This window comes from Lactuca virosa, chromosome 9, assembly GCF_052849685.1.
Source record: "Lactuca virosa cultivar CGN04683 chromosome 9, Lactuca_virosa_CGN04683_v6, whole genome shotgun sequence".
In the NCBI taxonomy this organism is placed as follows: Eukaryota; Viridiplantae; Streptophyta; class Magnoliopsida; order Asterales; family Asteraceae; genus Lactuca; species Lactuca virosa.
Genome location: NC_136434.1, coordinates 32,320,797 through 32,341,511, shown reverse-complemented (window position 1 = coordinate 32,341,511; position 20,715 = coordinate 32,320,797).

Here is a 20,715-nt window from a genome sequence, read left to right as displayed (position 1 = left end):
TTTACTAAAATTTAGTAAACATGGTTATGCTTACAACTATAAGTATAATTCTGAAACATTGGAAAAAGTTTCAATGTATGGCAGGACGAATAAGAAGAATCAAATTAGGTAGGAAGATAGAAGTTTCTCCAATCTGAAAAGATGGGAGAGTACTTGAGTATCGTGTTTTATGATCATCTTAATGATTATGAAAACCATGTCACAATTGATCCTATAAAAAATATCTTAGTGCATTTGTATGGCTAAGAAGAGGAATCGTGAATTATTGAAATGGTTAAATCTAGAAGATGAGTCATACTTCTTTCCAAAAAATAAGTCTTAGAGTCATACTCCAAGCTTGTGCCTTGAGTGACACTAAATTAAGAAGGTTTATAACACTCATCAAATGTAGAGTAACATGTTTATTACTCTTGTACATTTGAAATTGGTAAGTTGTGATGTTTTGGATAAAACAAAGACCAACCAAGACCAATTGTGTGAAGTGTTTGTCTTGATGAGAATTCGCACTAACTCTTGAATCTTTTTTTGTCAAGGAATGGTTCTTGACAAGAGAATCTTATATGTCAAGTGGTCAGTGGGAGTCTTAAATATCTTGACAAATTTCAAGAACAAACCTATTGTTAAACACCAGCACACGACTTGAGGTTTGTGACCTCTCGTGTTGACATATTCTTGTTTATGTGCCCATTCCAGTTAAAGTTGACTATGCATATGAGTTCTGAAAGTTCTCAATTGGTTGCATAACAACCTGGAAGCAATGGTAGGCCCTTGTGCTGCCAGGTGGCAAGAAATTAAGAATGAACAAGTTCAGTCCATATGAGTTTGGATTTGTCACTAACCTTGTCTTGTGATTATGGTTTTGACAAATTCACATGGATAGGAACATATACACCATAAAATCTAAGTGTCATAAGGGATCTCTCCGATTCATTAAAATGATGGTGAGGAAACGCTTTCACTAAGTAGATTTTAAATAGTTAGCAATTGTGATACTTGCATTTCTCAAATTCGATTATGATTACGACATCCCTCTTCATAGTTCGAATTGTGAGAAATGGCAAAGGTCTAAACAATTGAGACTATGATTACGGCATACCTCTTCATAGTTCTAAAATTGTTTAGACACACATGCGAGCTATCTAAGGGAAGGTGTATGAGTTTAAGAAGCTTATATAAAGTCTTATCGAAGCATCTAGTATCAGAAATCTGAATTTTGGTAAGAAAGTCAACAAAGTGTTGATTTCTAGAAGTCCAGCTGATTTCTGAATACATGTCAAAGCTAGTGGGAGCATAAATGTTATGCTGGTAAGATAATAATTATAATGCTGGTGGGAGCATAATTATTATGGAAAGTGTTGCAAGTTAGCAATGTTAATTATAGAAAATAAAGTTTCAAATCACAAGTTGTAGGGTTTGAAAAGTTGTTTTGCTATAATTAAGGGAGAGGAATTCATACTTCATTTCAATTCTAAAAGCTTAGATTGAGATTTTAATCACTTTTAGTCAATATATATATATATATATATATATATATATATATATATATATATATATATATATGAATGTTACGTTGGAATGGTTCAACATAAGGAAATTCTATATATGGATGTGTTAATTGCGTTCTCAAATTTTGATTATGATTACGACATCCTTTTTCATAATTCGAATTTTGAGAACATGGTGAATAATATAATATTCTCGTGTTCTAAATTTTTCCAAATGTCTAGTGCATTAAGAGGGAAAAAGGACTAGAACCGGTTATGACTAAAGTGGTTGAGCAACTCTTAAGGACAATCTAAGGATTCGCCAAAGATTGGTCGCTTAAGGAAAGTTGGAAGTAGGGTAATGGAAGGCCCTTGTGCTGCCAGGTGGCAAGAAATTAAGAATGAACAAGTTCAGTCCATATGAGTTTGGATTTGTCACTAACCTTGTCTTGTGATTATGGTTTTGACAGATTCACATGGATAGGAACACATACACCATAAAATCTAAGTTTCATAAGGTTTCTCTCCGATTCATGAAAATGATGGTGAGGAAACGCTTTCACTAAGTAGATTTTAAATAGTTAGCAATTGTGATACTTGCATTTCTCAAATTCGATTATGATTATGGCATCCCTCTTCATAGTTCGAATTGTGAGAAACGGCAAAGGTCTAAACAATTGAGACTATGATTACGGCATACCTCTTCATAGTTCTAAAATTGTTTAGACACACATGTGAGCTATCTAAGAGAAGGTGTATGAGTTTAAGAAGCTTAGATAAAGTCTTATCGAAGCATCTAGTATCAAAAATCTGAACTTTGGTAAGAAAGTCAACAAAGTGTTGATTTCTAGAAGTCCAGCTGATTTCTGAATACATGTTAAAGCTAGTGGGAGCATAAATGTTATGTTGGTAAGATAATAATTATAATGCTGGTGGGAGCATAATTATTATGGAAAGTGTTGCAAGTTAGCAATGTTAATTATAGAAAACAAAGTTTCAAATCACAAGTTGTAGGGTTTGAAAAGTTGTTTTGCTATAATCTAGGGAGAGGAATTCATACTTCATTTCAATTCTAAAAGCTTAGATTGAGATTTTAATCACTTTTAGTCAAATATATATATATATATATATATATATATATATGAATGCTATGTTGGAATGGTTCAACATAAGGAAATTCTATATATGGATGTGTTAATTGTGTTCTCAAAATTTGATTATGATTACGGCATCCTTTTTCATAATTCGAATTTTGAGAACATGGTGAATAATATAATATTCTCGTGTTCTAAATTTTTCCAAATGCCTAGGGTATTAAGAGGGAAAAAGGACTAGAACCGGTTATGACTAGAGTGGTTGAGCAACTGTTAAGGACAATCTAAGGATTCGCCAAAGATTGATCGCTTAAGGAAAGTTGGAAGTAGGGTAATGGAAGGACCATATTGACATTATTATGAATAGACAGGAGTCTATTAATAATGAATTGTCGTATGGAAAATATGGAATGTTTCCACCTTGGGGAGTTGAAGAATAGATGAGAAAGTTAGAAACTTTTATGCAAGAAGGATGTTAAAAGGAATGTACTTTGAATTCGAGACTTCATTTCCATGGAATTGTCTTGTAACAATCTCCAAAGGAATATTTTGTAATATCTTTGATCAAGTATCTGTGACTTTTGGCACCTAGACATTACAAAAGAAACATTGCATGATAGTTTAGAATCTAACACTTCCTAGCAATGACAAGAATTTGGAATTCTTACACTTGCAGTAAGGATTTGGAATTGTGAAATGAGCATCATTGAAATGTTTTTCAATTGATCTATTTCATAAAGTAAGGACCATAGACAAACATAGTGTGCATGCTTGGTGCATGGCATAACTATCGTTTGGACAAACATAGTGTGCATGCTTGGAGCATGGCATGACTATTGTTTCAATTCAAGTATTAAGTTGATTATTTGAAACATTAAACAATGGATAATGAGTAATCAATATGGCTCAAAAGGTTCGGGGCCATATAGGATTAATATTATTCTTGTGTTTCACTATGCATGTTTTGACTTCCCGAATAACTAGGTTATTCAAACCATCCACAGTCGATCATACTTTGGAAGTAGGTATTGAGGCAAGATTGTCATGAATGGGTCTGTAGTTTGTCTGGGACAAAGTGGTTGTAGTGTTCATGAGTACTCCTGGAATAAGATTCGAGTATTGGATTCAACCCATGCTCATTTGAATCACTTCATGGATTTTATCACGAGTGATCATGAGATGATAATATCTTATATTCTTGAAACGGAGACGTATGAGTTGTAGTTGTGAGTCGGTTGCACATTGACATATGTAAACGTACCAGTAACTTGGATGTTATAAAACATATCGTTGTGTGTAATTTGATGAGTAAGTACAAGCGAGCATTTGGGTCGAAGTTTATCCATTCCTTTTACCCTTGGAGGGATAAAAGCGATATATGTGGGCCCCTCGATGATTTAGTGATGACACCCCTAAGTGCTTGGCCAAGCCTGGACTGATTTGATTTGTTCAATTAGTCGGTGGTCATAAATCGGAAATCGGGAAACAACAGATGGACAGAGAGAATGATTATAATCCATGTCTCATGTCCATATGATATCTAGAATGGAGGAATATATGATCCCTTATCTAATGGACACATCAATTGACTAGGTCAGATTTTGACAGCGGCTTAGTGAGGTCTCCAAAGACTATTGGAATAGATGTCTAAGCCCATAACTATTATTGGTATGTACTCGACCCGAGAGTAGCATGGTCCATTTGGGTTGCATGGCATCGGAACAATTGGACAGACAAATGAGAAAAGGTTATTTATGATTTATATTAATATATTATAAGTTCTAATATATTAATATGAAATCATATTATTTAATTAGTATTGATCAAGAATTAATTTGGAATTAATTTTGTGATCAAAAGAGACTAATTAAATATATGGGGATTGATTTTGTAAATCATTCATTCTTATATATGTGGGCTTGTCATCCATAGTCCTTCATGTTGGGCTTAACCCATGTAGTAACCCATGGATACTCCATGGAGGTTAAAACCCATGGATCATGAGGAATGTGGAAAGTCATGAGTTACATGGTGTAACCCTAAATGAGCCACACTATATAAAGGACCTCATGGTTCATGAAATGTCACTAGTGGAGACACAAAGAGGGAAAAGTCGATTTCATAAAGTGAACCAAGTAACCTCTCCTCAAGTTATTCCAATTGTTGGTGGTGTTGTTTGATTCCATTTGAGGTGCAACACTTGGGGCACTAAGCTCTTAAAGGTTCAAGACTTCAAGCTCCATCAAAAGGTATGTCATCTAACTATACTTTTGTAGTATAGATACTCTATTGTACGCTAGTTAGGATGATGCTTTGGAATTTTGAATGTATGCATGTATAATAGAGAAAACATAGATCCAAAGCACCTAGGGTTGCATGTACACCATAGGAGTGTTAGAATGCTCAAAACCCAACAAATACCACATACCATACATAACATACAAGCAATACATATCATGCATACAATAGGAGGTGCTATGTGCCAACCATATTCTTGCCATTATGCCACGGGCTGTATCATGGTCTTTCTAGCCAAGCCGGGTTCCAAAACCATGCGTCTTACAGACAAGTGCCAGGAGCCACCTCCTGGTCTTCCATGCAAGCATCACAAAGACAAATAGCATACAATCTACAACTACTTATCAAATTAACTACTAGAGTTCAAACTCTGGTCTTGCATACAGATTGTCAGGAGCCACCTCCTGATCTTTCATACAAATGCCAAGGGCAACCCCTGGTCTTCCTAATATACATAAACCAATTGGGCCGGCATTGGTGCCTTCGACCCATAGTACAGTGAGGAGACTCACCTCGACAGTTGAACCCACAAATAAATCTCTAACTGCTGATCCACTAGAATCCATGCGCTATCAAACAAATAACACCCAATTAACAATTGGGTTCCAAACCAAATCCAATAATCCATATAAGGGGTAAAAAGACCATTTTACCCCTCACCTAGATTGGTCCAAGACTAAGGCCCAAACTCCCCATCATAAAGGCCCACAAACCAATAATCATCCAAAGCCCACTTATGGCCCAATTTTTCAAATTGGGCCCAAACCCTTACATGGGCCTTACCCTAAAGCCCATTAACTTTTCCTAATCCAAAACACATATTCTCAGTTGGTCCAACAAAGCCCAAAGCAATCCAAGCCCAAACACACATAGCCCATTCAGACCGAGTACGCGAGGCGTACAGGCACGTACGTGCAGCGTACTCGCTTGGAGGCTTGTACGCTAAGCTTACCTTCTTGTACGCCCATCATACTCACCCTTATTCAGCCCAAACTCAATTTTCACTTAGCCCATTAAGACAAAGCTTCCAAAACACAGATCTGACCTCCTTGAGCTGGATTATCATGTAAAGTTGCCAACTTTACGTCCATACATGATTAAATGAAGCTCTTAAGCTTAAAAGGGACTTAATAGAGGACTTAAAGCATGCATGACACCATTATTCACATAAAGCTTGCACCTTTATGCTCAAAGGTACCAAAACAAACTCAGATCTGAAAGAAAAAGCCCTTAAACAACCCAACTCATCCATAGACCCAAAAAGGAGACCAAAATCATAATAAACTAGCCACAAATAGATCTAATCATACACAAGCCAAGATGCAAACTTGATACCTCAAAAAGCTTCTCCACAAGATGATGGTGCTGGATCCAAAGTCTCTCCACCAAGCCAAACAACTTCAAGCTTCTCTTCTTTCCTTCCCAAGGGCAAAATGTGCATCAAAGCCTTCCAATAGCTCAAGAACACCTCCAAGAGGCTACAAGGTCGATTTATGGTTTTTAGAGTGTGGAGGCTAGCTTAGAAATGAACCAAAGGGACTAACATAAAGCTTATATAGGGTGAACCCTAAAAATTAGGGTTTCTTAGTCACCCTCGTACTCCGAGCGTACTCCTCGTACGCCCAGTATACTCCTCGTACGCCCAACGTACGAGGTCTCGCACCCCGATCCCATCCTCGCAGTACGCTTAACGTACACTCCATTACGCATGGCATAGAACCCTTCGCATCAGTACGCCCCGCGTACTCCCTTGATACGCCCCGCGTACTAGGGTTTTCCCTCAAACCCTAATTTATTCTGAAGGCCATAACTTCTTTGATACAACTTCGATTCCAACCATCCTTATATCCATGAAAAGGTATCAAGAAGCTCCACGCTTTTATCAACTCATACTTGAATTAGAGTTCCCCGAATACGGAATCCAATTCCCATAAAAGCTCGCAGCCAATTTACCAAAATACCCCTTGGCACCAAAACCAAGTTCTAATGCCCGAACCATCTACATTTCATCACCCACGTCCAAATGGGTAACGATTCGAAACAGGGTGTTACATATTATTGCAGAAAAGTGAAAACATATTTAAAAATGTACCTTTCTAATAGGGTTCATCTTAAGAAACTAAGGATTTTTATTTGTAACGCCCATTTCGAATTTTTCAACCCATTGTACCTACCATTTCAAAATTTCCATCCCATTATACCTACAATTTGTAACATCTCATGGCCTTTTTAACCACTCACTTAGAAATAGAGCATAACAACTAATATCAATTGGTAATGTGTTGAGTTCTTGAATTATTTGGAATTGTCCCATTTTCATCAATACACTTGAAGATTTGTTTCAACCATCCTTGTAACATTTACATACCAATTCCATGTTATCCCCAAATTTTTGCCAAACCCATTCCTTTTCCATAATGTGTTGGAATTCACAATTCCATTCCAATTTGAATATAGGTTAGTAAAACTCAAATATGTCCCATTTAAGATATTGAAGTTTTTGCCATGCAACTGATAGAATTTCATAGTACCTCTATGTATAGTTTAGGTACTTAACCCATTAAGTTGTAAAAATAAAAAGGGTTGATTATACGGATGGTCCCTGTGGTTTAGGGTGATCTGCTTGTTTGGTCCCTAACAACTTTTTTTAACTTGTACCATCCCTACTTTATATTTGTGTTACATGCTTGTGATGGGTTTTGAGCAAAACTGTAACACCTGTTCCAGGTATTAATTAATTTATCTAATCTTTAGGGTTTTGTGCATGGACTTAGCGAGTTGGGAAGCTCCAACTCGTTGAGTAGAAGTTATTATGAGGATGCGGGACTTCAGATCTACTCGACGAGTCGGAAGGCCCGACTCGACGAGTAGGCACTGTAAAGAGAAACCATAATTTTCAGGGGTTTGTACCCAATATAAAGAACTTATGGCTCATTTGCAGCCTCTTCCATTGTTCCTACAGCCAGAAAAAACCCTAGTTTGAACCTTGCACCTTCTTGAGTGAGAGAGAGAGCTTTTAAGAGTAATTTTGGTGTGGTTGTGAAGGATTTTGGAGCTTGAAGAAGAAGGAGAAAGGAGAGAAGCAGTAGATCTGACATCTACTCTGTATTAGCAACCATCTTGAGGTATAAAGTCACTATCTTGATCTTTAGTTGCTTAGATCCCTTTTCTTTGAAGTAAATGGTCACTTTTGGTGCCAAAAAGGATGTCATACTCGGATTTGGACTTATCACAAGGGTATGGTTCCAGATCTGGACATCTCTAGGTCCTCAATGAGACCTTGCACGCACGTATAGTTTGCAAGTTTATGTGGTAACTGCACTAGGGGAGGTTGGATCTGAAGTTTGGGACCATAGGTCCCACTAGAAAGGACTAAACACAAAAGGATTGAAGGAACTCGTCGAGTCCCTTAGTCGACTCGACAAGTCGGGTAAGGTTTACCCGTTTTTGAGAGTCTGAATGAGTGCAATAAAGGATTAGAGTGTTGTTCTGCATGAACTTTTGGTTTTCTGGACATTTGATGAAATCGACGAGTCACTTAAGTGACTCGGCGAGTTGACTCGGGATTTAGTGGTATGGACTCGGGAGGAACTCGATGAGCTACTGGATGCACTCGACGAGTTGAGGTAAACATTGACTGTTGTCACAACTAGCATTCTAGCTAGGAAATTTTGTACTCTTGTAAACATTATCTACTGTAAACTCGTAACCCTAATTCATGTTATGCTTGAAGTTCAACCTATGGAAACAAATTCAAACCTAGATTCATCAAGTAAAGTTGAAAACCCTAAAAATCCCGGTTTAAGCTCATTATGGACTAGAATTTTCTTATTGGGCCTAATGGGCCAATAAGCCTCCAACTTGACTTTGTTGGGCTTAGAACCTTCAAATGGGCCATAATTGGACCCACATTCATGAAACCTAACCTGTTGGGCCATCATGGGCCTAAAATGGAATGGTGTACCTCTTTTGGGCCTTATTGGACCATAATTAATCAAATTAGCCCTAATGAGCCATAAATCCATCCCCTTAATATCACATTGGGCCGTGAACATTCACAAGGACCCAATGGGCCGAGAAATACTCTTTGGGACTTAGAATTTTGAAATGAGGCAAATAATGGCCCAAACTAAGCAACTCTTTTCTTCTAGCCCATGTTTTCGGCCCAAGCATAAAACAAAAAAAACAAAAAAAGGATGAAATGAGGGTTGACATTAGTGGTGCCACCTCATAAATATACATAGGATATCAATGCACCATTCTCATATCTCCATGCAAGTCAACTCACCTCTCTATCCCCTCTCCTTTCTATCCTCGGCTGAGACCACAAACCCCCACCACCCTCTTCAATCTTCTCCCCAAACTCTCTCAAATCTTACAAGAACATTTCCTCACTTTCATCACATTTTCGAGATTTGCTTAGGTTTCAAGAGGATCTTCACAAGATAATCATCATTCTTGGTAAGCCTTTACACATTCAAGTTTCATAACTCTATCTTCATGATAGATCACTCTTTTAAACAAAGTGTTTGGTGATCATACTCCTAGAAATCTTCTTGAGTTCGAGATCTACTCAAGGGAGTTGTTAGGGCCGAAAATCACTTCATCTTTCCACATCTTCTTCAAAAACCGAATCCACAAACTCAAGGTGAGTTCATACCCCTCTATTTTCGGTTTTCATATGATTTATGGGGGAGAATACAAGTAAAATGTGAAGATCTATGTGTATTTGTATGTTATGTGTGATTTCTTGTGTTTATGTGGTAAATATGTGCTAAAAATGAAAGATATTTCGAGATATATAGTTCAAGAAGGGAAAATATGTGATCTAGGATATATTTCACTTAACATGTCAAGATAAACTACCATACAAAGTTTATAATAAACATACTACAACATAAAATTTGTTATTAGACTATTTTTGATAAATAAACAAAAGATGGGGAAAAAGATGTCATTCACGGTTTCTACAAGGATCAAAAGGTCAAAACAGCTAAAATAAGAGTTTTTATAAATATTAGGCTTTTTAAAGGACTAAAAATGTAAATTTTAGCCTAATGGGCTAAAATTTGGGCTTTTCGGCTATTTAGGCCCAAAAATGCGAAAAATCAAATTTAAGGGGGCTGAATTGGAAAACTTTCTCAAAATAGGGGCTATAAACGTAAATAAACCTATTTCAGGGGTTAAAATGGCCTTATTTATCAAAAGGGACTAAAAATGCAAAGATTTTGGATTTTGGGTAAAAATTGTAAAAATTGCGAAAAGTGTGGATTTAAACACAAATCTTTTAACTAAGGGGCTGAAACTGTCCAAAATAAAATTGTGGGCTTAAAACATTATTTAATTAAGTGTTTAGGCCAAAAATGTCAAGAAAAATAGTTCAAGGACCTAATATGTCATTTTTCATAAAAAGGGCTAAAAATTGCCAACTTTACCAAAATAAGGGGCTGAATAGGTCAAACTAATATTTTTGGTCAATTATGTTAATAATAAAATAATTGGGTCAAAATATACAAAACCTTATAACTTATGGGTTTAAATAGAAAAATATCTATTTTTATAAATCTATGAATCGTTATAAAACAATTTGGTGATTATTACGACATATCGATTAAACAACTTCGCAACACTAATACTATACAAAACAAGTAAACATTCTAACTGTTGGGCTTGAAAGATTCTAATCATGCTTATTGGGCCTTCGTGACCCATTAACATGACTTTTAGGCCTAACATAAATAATACATGTTATTGGGCCACCTGTGACCCGATTACATGCTTAAGGGACCCTCAATGGCTTTTACATGCTATTGGGCCTCGGTGGCCCATTAGCATTGCTAGTAAGGTCCAAATAAATCACATGTGAAATGGGCCAACGCGTCTTTCGTATACTCGACAGCCTTAAATAACATATGTAATTAGTAGGGCCTAGTAGTCCTCTTCTCCTCGTCTGTTAGGCTTACCTTCTATTCAAGTAAACAAAAGCAGGTCGTTAATCAAGGTTAATCAAATTCATTTGGATTAAGTGAGTAATAACGGGCGACACCAATAAGTGTCGGTCGTAGTCTGTAGTTATAATCAAAGTCTCCTGGAGGGAGAGCGGGAGTTTGTGTATAGATCTATACGGGGGTGACTCCCCCACACCTAAGCTATTCGTTACAGTTAGACTCGGTCAGTCTAGGGTGACAAAATCGTAAGATCAATTATGGCGTTCACTAGAATGCCAAGACAGACGAACTAGTCATTATCATGCATGGTTATAACGACTCACATAGAGATCCAATACCATCTAAGTAATCATGAGAAATCATATTCATTCGTTGTGACGATACAATAATACAAAACAATCATACTATTTTATTGGAAAACATCGGGTTTTCTGGGGAAACCAATCTTATTCACTTGTACTTTCAATAACTATAATGCAAAACTTCTCATTTATACACGTTTTGAAATCATTCACGCATATACTTACAGGATCATCACAACATTTTCGTGAAAAGTCTTATTACAGAAAATATCGGATTTTCTGGGTTTTACAAACGACATAAACTATTTTACATCAAACATACTTATGAACTCACCAACATTATATATGTTGACCGTTTTCAAAATAACTTATATTCTTAGGTAACCGTTAGAACGAGGAAGCATCCAGTGTGTTGAAAGTTTCTTTTGTAGTTGCTAATCATCAAACACTTTATATTTTGGGATCATGTAATGTAAACCATGTACTTGATGTAAACAATGCCAGTTGTACTATGTAATGTTTGGTGATGAATGTGTTATGTTTCATGTATATTCATTGTGATGATATTTCAATTTAAGTCACGCGAGCCCTCGGACGTTTCTGTCGTCTGGTTCGGGGGTGTGACAGGTTGGTATCAGAGCTCTGTTTATAGTGAACTGGCATATCTAACCACACATTGATATGAAACTATAAACCCAGCAAGGGACTAAATAACTCTGAACAAAACAAATAAAATGTGTTAATAAACACTCTTACTTGTGCGACTTAGAAAAATGAACATAATAACAAATCAAATAAGATGATTGGGAGAACCTGACATCCCGGTTAAGCCAGGACTGTTCACAGTTGTATTAGGGATGAATGTAGCTTGATCAACTATATTTCTTCGTAATACAACTATCACATGCCCTGGGACGATCGCGATGGTCAGTAAACCTAAGGCATACCCTATTGTTAAACAAGGAGAACGCATCAACCCAATTTTTTTTATATATAAATAACAAATCGTAGGAGTAATAATAGTTTATTTAAATACCCTCTCGCAGACAGTATGGCCGGCTTCCATCATCCTGGAGATCCGTATTTCCCTAACCAGGGAAATAACGGATGGCTGGAAGAGGAACATGAAGAAGACCCCGAGGAGGAGTCTGAAGAGGAACCTGAAGCGGAAGTCGAGGGCGAACCTGCTGAGCTAGTGGTAGACTTGGAGGCCGAAGAAGACCTCGAAGGGGAGTCCGAGGAAGAACCCGGTGATGACGGCGATGGCGATTCGGATGCGGAGTCCGAAGTCATCAACCCACCTTACCCGATTAGGGTGCCCGCTCATCGGATGGGCCCAAATGGCCCCACGCCTCCATGGGGCGTGGATATTTGGAGATGGAGCAGGCAGCAGGGGCAGCGACCCCATATGGGATGGCCAGGGAATTTTATGATCTGAGAGACAGAGGGCCGGTCGACCGGGAACTTCCTGTCATGGTGAGGCGGTTACGGAACACGGGCGACCTAGCCCAGGACACGGCCGAGCAACTGAATCAGATGCGCGCCGCAGTGGCAAGAGCGGAACGAGAAACTCAAGAAGTAATCCATAAATTTCAGGTACGTCAAGCAATTTGGGAGGATCGACTACGAGCCACAGAGCGGCAGGTGGCGCGTCTTCAGGGCGTATCCACATCATCAGCCCCACCACCCATCGCATCTCAGAGCACTTCGGACCAATAGACCTCTCTACTAGTGCTAGGTTTCTTTTATACGCACTATATTATGCACTACCGACTCCATGTTTAAGTGATTACACTACTCATAGAGTCGTCATGCTGTCGAACTTTGTACCTCTATGTATGCTCTTTCGAGCAAATTTTCATGTATCAAAGTGCGGATAATATTAGTGGAAAATATTATGTGTTTATTTGTGATGTTGTTATCTGTTATGTGTTTTATGTTCTTATTGCTTAGTGTAAATTATGGAAACACTTAGATGCGCAAACCGATTTACGAAATTCCCAACTTAAAAACAATACATACTCAACATCTTTATGTTTCGTAACAGCAAGATGCCGCAGAGACCAAACCGCGGAAATAACCAACCACCGACACCACCGGAAGTCGACTCAGCTGCGTTTCAAGCAGCTGTATCTGCTGCAGTCACAGCCGCCATGGCGCAATACACCAAGGGAACAATGGCAGAGGAAACGGGCGGGGGGCTGGAAGTTCAAACAACGGAATAAATCAAGGACCTACCAAGACATGCTCTTACAAAGACTTTACCAACGCCAAGCCACAAACCTTTAATGGAACGGGAGGTGTCATAGCCCTAAAGAGGTGGATTGAGAAAATTGAATTCGTCTTTGAAATTTGCGGGTGTCCAGATGGGTGCAAGGTCAAGTTCGCAGCATGTACCTTTGTTGATCAAGCTCTTTCATGGTGGAACGGTCACATCGAAGCCATGACCCTTCCAGTGGCAAACACGATGCCCTGGGAAGAACTGAAGGAAATGATGTTGGCAGAGTACTGCCCTAGAGGCGAGATACAAAAGATGGAACAAGAATTGTGGAACTTGACAGTTCAGAACTCCAATATCGATGCATACATATCCAGGTTTAGCGAGCTATCCCTTCTGTGTCCGGGTATGATCACCTCAGAAGGGAAAAAGATTGAGAGGTTCATCTGGGGATTGACTGCACCTATCCAAGGGAATGTCATTGCGGCAAACCCTGAGACATTTGATAGCGCCAAAAGATTGGCCAAGAAACTGTATGATCATGGCAGCAAGAAGAGTGTTAAGATTGTGGAAGCGGATGTTAAGAAGGAAGAAGAGAATAAGAAAGGGAAGAACAACAAGAGAAGAGGAAAACAGAACTCTGAATCATCTAAGAAGCAACAGACAGTGACTGTCCATGCAGCAACCCAAGCTACCACAGCACCACATGCTCCAGCCTCATCCACGCCGAATGCTCCGAAACAATACACAGGGAATCTTCCCAAGTGTAACAAATGTAACTACCATCACCACGGGGAATGCAGAGAGATGATGTGCACAAGATGCAACCGGAAGGGCCATACAGCAAAGTATTGTAGGACCCAGCTTCCACAAAACCAGATGCCCAACAACATCAACAACAACAACACCACAAAGGATGGAGCCAGTTATACATGTTATGGGTGTGGGAAGACCGGACATTTCATACGAAATTGTCCCAATGCAAACAACCAGGCGACAGGAGCAGCAGGAAGAGTGCTGACTATGGGTCAAGGAGAAGCGGTTCAGGATCCCGCTGTTGTCACCGGTACGTTTCTCCTTAACCACTCATATGCATGCATCCTGTTTGATACCGGGGCAGAGCGAAGCTTTGTGAGTAATAAATTCAAACACTTGCTAAAACAACAACCCCAAAAGCTTAATGAAACCTTTACGGTGGAAATGGCTAATGGGAAAACAGAATCAGCTGGGGAAATCTATGTAGGATGTACCCTAACTTTAAATCATCACGCCTTTCAAATAAACTTGATGCATGTAACTATTAGGAGTTTTGATGTGATTGTCAGCATGGACTGGTTGAGCCCCCATCATGCCGAAATTATGTGTTGCGAGAAGGTCGTTCGCCTTCATCTCCCTAACCACGAAACCCTAATTATATACGGGGACAAACCCAGTACGAACCTTCGTCTTATCTCGTGCATTAAGGCACAGAAGTATTTACAAAAGAAGTACTTGGCGTTTCTGGCTCACATAGTGGATAAGTCCAAGGAAGAGGTCAATATTCGAGACATCCCAGTGGCTTGCGACTTCCCGGATGTCTTTCCTGAAGATCTTCCGGGGATACCCCCAGAAAGACAAGTCGAGTTCCGAATTGACCTGGTGCCGGGAGCTACGCCCATTGCCAAATCACCCTATAGGTTGGCTCCTGCGGAGATGCAAGAACTGTCAAGCCAACTTACCAAACTCTTGAGCAAAGGATTCATCCGACCTAGCTTCTCACCCTGGGAGCTCCGGTCCTCTTTGTTAAGAAAAAGGACGGATCCTTTAGGATGTGTATTGATTACAGAGAACTAAATAAGCTCACTATCAAAAATCGCTACCCACTTCCGCAAATCGACGATCTATTCGACCAGCTCCAAGCAGCAAGTTACTTCTCTAAGATAGATCTGCGATCCGGATACCACCAACTCAAAGTCCGGGAAGAGGATATCCCCAAAACCGCTTTCCGAACTCGCTATGGACATTATGCATTTGTTGTAATTCCCTTTGGTCTAACGAATGCCCCTGCCGCATTCATGGACCTGATGAATCGAATTTGCCGACCATTACTCGACAATTTTGTCATTGTTTTCATCGATGATATCCTAGTCTATTCTCGAAGCGAAGAGGAGCATGGCCGACATCTCCGGCAAATCTTGGAAACCCTACGAACCGAAAAGTTATACGCAAAACTCTCTAAGTGTGAGTTCTGGCTCCGTAGTGTGAACTTTTTGGGTCACGTTGTCAGTCAAGAAGGGATACATGTGGACCCTTCTAAGGTCAAAGCCATAGAAGGATGGGCGGTCCCAACGACACCCACAGAAATTCGTCAATTTTTAGGTCTCGCAAGCTATTACAGGAGATTCATTCAGAACTTCTCCAAAACAGCCAAGCCACTTACCATGCTTACACAAAAGGGCGTGCCATTTGAATGGACAGAAAAGCAGGAGGTTGCTTACCGAACTCTGAAGCGAGCTCTCTGTAGTGCACCAGTACTATCACTACCAGAGGGAACAGAGGACTTCATAGTTTACTGCGATGCTTCGAATCAGGTTTTAGGATGTGTACTCATGCAACGTGGAAAGGTGATAGCTTATGCATCCCGCCAACTAAAGACACATGAGGTGAATTATACCACCCATGATCTCGAATTGGGAGCTGTGATCTTCGCCTTGAAATTTTGGAGGCACTACCTTTATGGTACCAAGTGCACCATTTTCACCGACCACAAGAGTCTCCAACACATTTTAAATCAAAAGGAGTTAAACATGAGGCAACGAAGATGGGTTGAGCTACTAAACGATTATGAGTGTGAAATCAAGTACCACCCAGGCAAGGCTAACGTGGTAGCTGATGCCTTGAGTCGAAAAGAATACTCAAATCGTCGTGTGAGGACTCTTTCAATAACCATTCAATCCCATCTGTCCTCGCAAATCAAAGCAGCCCAGTTCGATGCCATGAAGATAGAAAACAGAACAAGCGAAGCGTTACGTGGAATGGAAAAGAACTTTGAAGTCAAGGAGGACGGAGCATATTATTTCATGAAACGAATTTGGATCCCTAAACTTGGGGGATTCAGATAAGTAGTCATGAATGAAGTCTATAAGACACGATACTCCATCCATCCGGGTTCAGATAAAATGTACTTGGATATCAAGCAGCAGTATTGGTGGCCTAACATGAAGGCAGAAATTGCCACTTACGTTAGCAAGTGCCTCACTTGTGCTAAAGTGAAGGTAGAATATCAAAAACCCTCGGGACTATTACAACAGTCGGTAATACCTGAGTGGAAATGGGAGAGGATTACCATGGATTTCGTGACCAAATTACCCAAGACAGCGGATGGATTGGATGCCATATGGGTAATAGTCGACAGATTGACAAAATCCGCTCATTTCCTGCCAATAAAGGAGTCATACAAGATGGAACGATTGACGAGAATATACATCAAGGAAATTGTGAGACTCCATGGAGTACCAATATCTATCATCTCAGATCGAGAGAGTAGATTTACTTCACGCTTTTGGCAATCGCTTCAGAAAGCTATGGGAACACAACTCGACATGAGCACTTAAGTGACTCGGCGAGTTGACTCAGGATTTAGTGGAATGGACTCGTGAGGAACTCGATGAGCTACTGGATGCACTCGACGAGTTGAGGTAAACATTGACTGTTGTCACAACTAGCATTCTAGCTAGGAAATTTTGTACTCTTGTAAACATTGTCTACTGTAAACTCGTAACCCTAATTCATGTTATGCTTGAAGTTCAACCTATGGAAACAAATTCAAACCTAGATTCATCAAGTAAAGTTGAAAACCCTAAAAATCCCGGTTTAAGCTCATTATGGACTAGAATTTTCTTATTGGGCCTAATGGGCCAATAAGCCTCCAACTTGACTTTGTTGGGCTTAGAACCTTCAAATGGGCCATAATTGGACCCACATTCATGAAACCTAGCCTGTTGGGCCATCATGGGCCTAAAATGGAATGGTGTACCTCTTTTAGGCCTTATTGGACCATAACTAATCAAATTAGCCCTAATGAGCCATAAATCCATCCCCTTAATATCACATTGGGCCGTGAACATTCACAAGGACCCAATGGGCCGATAAATACTCTTTGGGCCTTAGAATTTCGAAATGAGGCAAATAATGGCCCAAACTAAGCAACTCTTTTCTTCTAGCCCATGTTTTCGGCTCAAGCATAAAACAAAAAAAAAGGATGAAATGAGGGTTGACATTAGTGGTGCCACCTCATAAATATACATAGGATACCAATGAATCATTCTCATATCTCCATGCAAGTCAACTCACCTCTCTCTCCCCTCTCCTTTCTATCCTCGGCCGAGACCACAAACCCCCACCACCCTCTTCAATCTTCTCCCCAAACTCTCTCAAATCTTAAAAGAACATTTCCTCACTTTCATCACATTTTCGAGATTTGCTTAGGTTTCAAGAGGATCTTCACAAGATAATCATCATTCTTGGTAAGCCTTTACACATTCAAGTTTCATAACTCCATCTTCATGATAGATCACTCTTTTAAACAAAGTGTTTGGTGATCATACTCCTAGAAATCTTCTTGAGTTCGAGATCTACTCAAGGGAGTTGCTAGGGCCGAAAATCACTTCATCTTTCCACATCTTCTTCAAAAACCGAATCCACAAACTCAAGGTTAGTTCATACCCCTCTATTTTCGGTTTTCATATGATTTATGGGGGAGAATACAAGTAAAATGTGAAGATCTATGTGTATTTGTATGTTATGTGTGATTTCTTGTGTTTATGTGGTAAATATGTGCTAAAAATGAAAGATATTTCGAGATCTATAGTTCAAGAAGGGAAAATATGTGATCTAGGATATATTTCACTTAACATGTCAAGATAAACTACCATACAAAGTTTATAATAAACATACTACAACATAAAATTTGTTATTAGACTATTTTTGATAAATAAACAAAAGATGGGGAAAAAGATGTCATTCACGGTTTCTACAAGGATCAAAAGGTCAAAACAGCTAAAATAAGAGTTTTTATAAATATTAGGCTTTTTAAAGGACTAAAAATGTAAATTTTAGCCTAATAGGCTAAAATTTGGGGTTTTCGGCTATTTAGGCCCAAAAATGCGAAAAATCAAATTTAAGGGGGCTGAATTGGAAAACTTTCTCAAAACAGGGGCTATAAACGTAAATAAACCTATTTCAGGGGTTAAAATGGCCTTATTTATCAAAAGGGACTAAAAATGCAAAGATTTTGGATTTTGGGTAAAAATTGTAAAAATTGCGAAAAGTGTGGATTTAAATGCAAATCTAATAACTAAGGGGCTGAAACTGTCCAAAATAAAATTGTGGGCTTAAAACATTATTTAATTAAGTGTTTAGGCCAAAAATGTCAAGAAAAATAGTTCAAGGACCTAATATGTCATTTTTCATAAAAAGGGCTAAAAATTGCCAACTTTACCAAAATAAGGGGCTGAATAGGTCAAACTAATATTTTTGGTCAATTATGTTAATAATAAAATAATTGGGTCAAAATATACAAAACTTTATAACTTATGGGTTTAAATAGAAAAATATCTATTTTTATAAATCTATGAATCGTTATAAAACAATTTGGTGATTATTACGACATATCGATTAAACAACTTCGCAACACTAATACTATACAAAACAAGTAAACATTCTAACTGTTGGGCTTGAAAGATTCTAATCATGCTTATTGGGCCTTCGTGACCCATTAACATGACTTTTGGGCCTAACATAAATAATACATGTTATTGGGCCTCCTGTGACCCGATTACATGCTTAAGGGACCCTCAATGGCTTTTACATGCTATTGGGTCTCGGTGGCCCATTAGCATTGCTAGTAAGGTCCAAATAAATCATATGCGAAATGGGCCAACGCGTCTTTCGTATACTCGACAGCCTTAAATAACATATGTAATTAGTAGGGCCTAGTAGTCCTCTTCTCCTCGTCTGTTAGGCTTACCTTCTATTCAAGTAAACAAAAGCAGGTCGTTAATCAAGGTTAATCAAATTCATTTGGATTAAGTGAGTAATAACGAGCGACACCAATAAGTGTCGGTCGTAGTCTGTAGTTATAATCAAAGTCTCCTGGAGGGAGAGCGAGAGTTTGTGTATAGATCTATACGGGGGTGACTCCCCCACACCTAAGTTGTTCGCTACAGTTAGACTCGGCCAGTCTAGGGTGACAAAATCTTAAGATCAATTTCAGCGTTCACTAGAATGCCAAGACAGACGAACTAGTTATTATCATGCATGGTTATAACGACTCACATAGAGATCCAATACCATCTAAGTAATCATGGGAAATCATATTCATTCGCTGTGACGATACAATAATACAAAACAATCATACTATTTTATCGGAAAACATCGGGTTTTCCGGGGAAACCAATCTTATTCATTTGTACTTTCAATAACTATAATGCAAAACTTCTCATTTATAAACGTTTTGAAATCATTCACGCATATACTTACAGGATCATCACAACATTTTCGTGAAAAGTCTTATTACAGAAAATATCGGATTTTCTGGGTTTTACAAACGACATAAACTATTTTACATCAAACATACTTATGAACTCACCAACGTTATATATGTTGACCGTTTTCAAAATAACTTGTATTCTCAGGTAACCGTTAGAACGAGGAAGCATCCATTGTGTTGAAAGTTTCTTTTGTAGTTGCTAATCATCAAACACTTTATATTTTGGGATCATGTAATGTAAACCATGTACTTGATGTAAACAATGCCAGTTGTACTATGTAGTTTTTGGTGATGAATGTGTTATGTTTAATGTATATTCATTGTGATGATATTTCAATTTAAGTCACGCGAGCCCTCGGACGTTTCCGCCGTCTGGTTCGGGGGTGTGACAACTGTTAACCTTGACTTTGACCAGGGTTGACCAAGGTTGAATTTGAGTGAATTTGTGGTATTTCGGGATTGTGACAAGTTAATCACATGATGATTATAGGCAATTGAGTTGGAGCAGTGTGTGGGATTTATCTGATCTTAGCTTGTCGGTTCAGCATTCGAGAGGTGAGTCTCCTCACCATACCAATGGGTCTAAGGCACCAAGGCCGACCCATTTTGTGATATGTGGTACACTTGTGAAGTAGAGATATGTGGTATGATAGTTAGCTATATGCTAAGTGGTATGCTAGTGATTATATGATACTTGCAGGGAAGACCATGGGGGGAGCCCATGGCACTTGGATATAAGACCATGTGGGGGAGCCCATGGCTTGTTAGTTAAAGACCATGGGGGAGCCCATGGCAGTCGAATGAAAGACCATGTGGGGGAGCCCATGGTTTGTCAGTTAAAG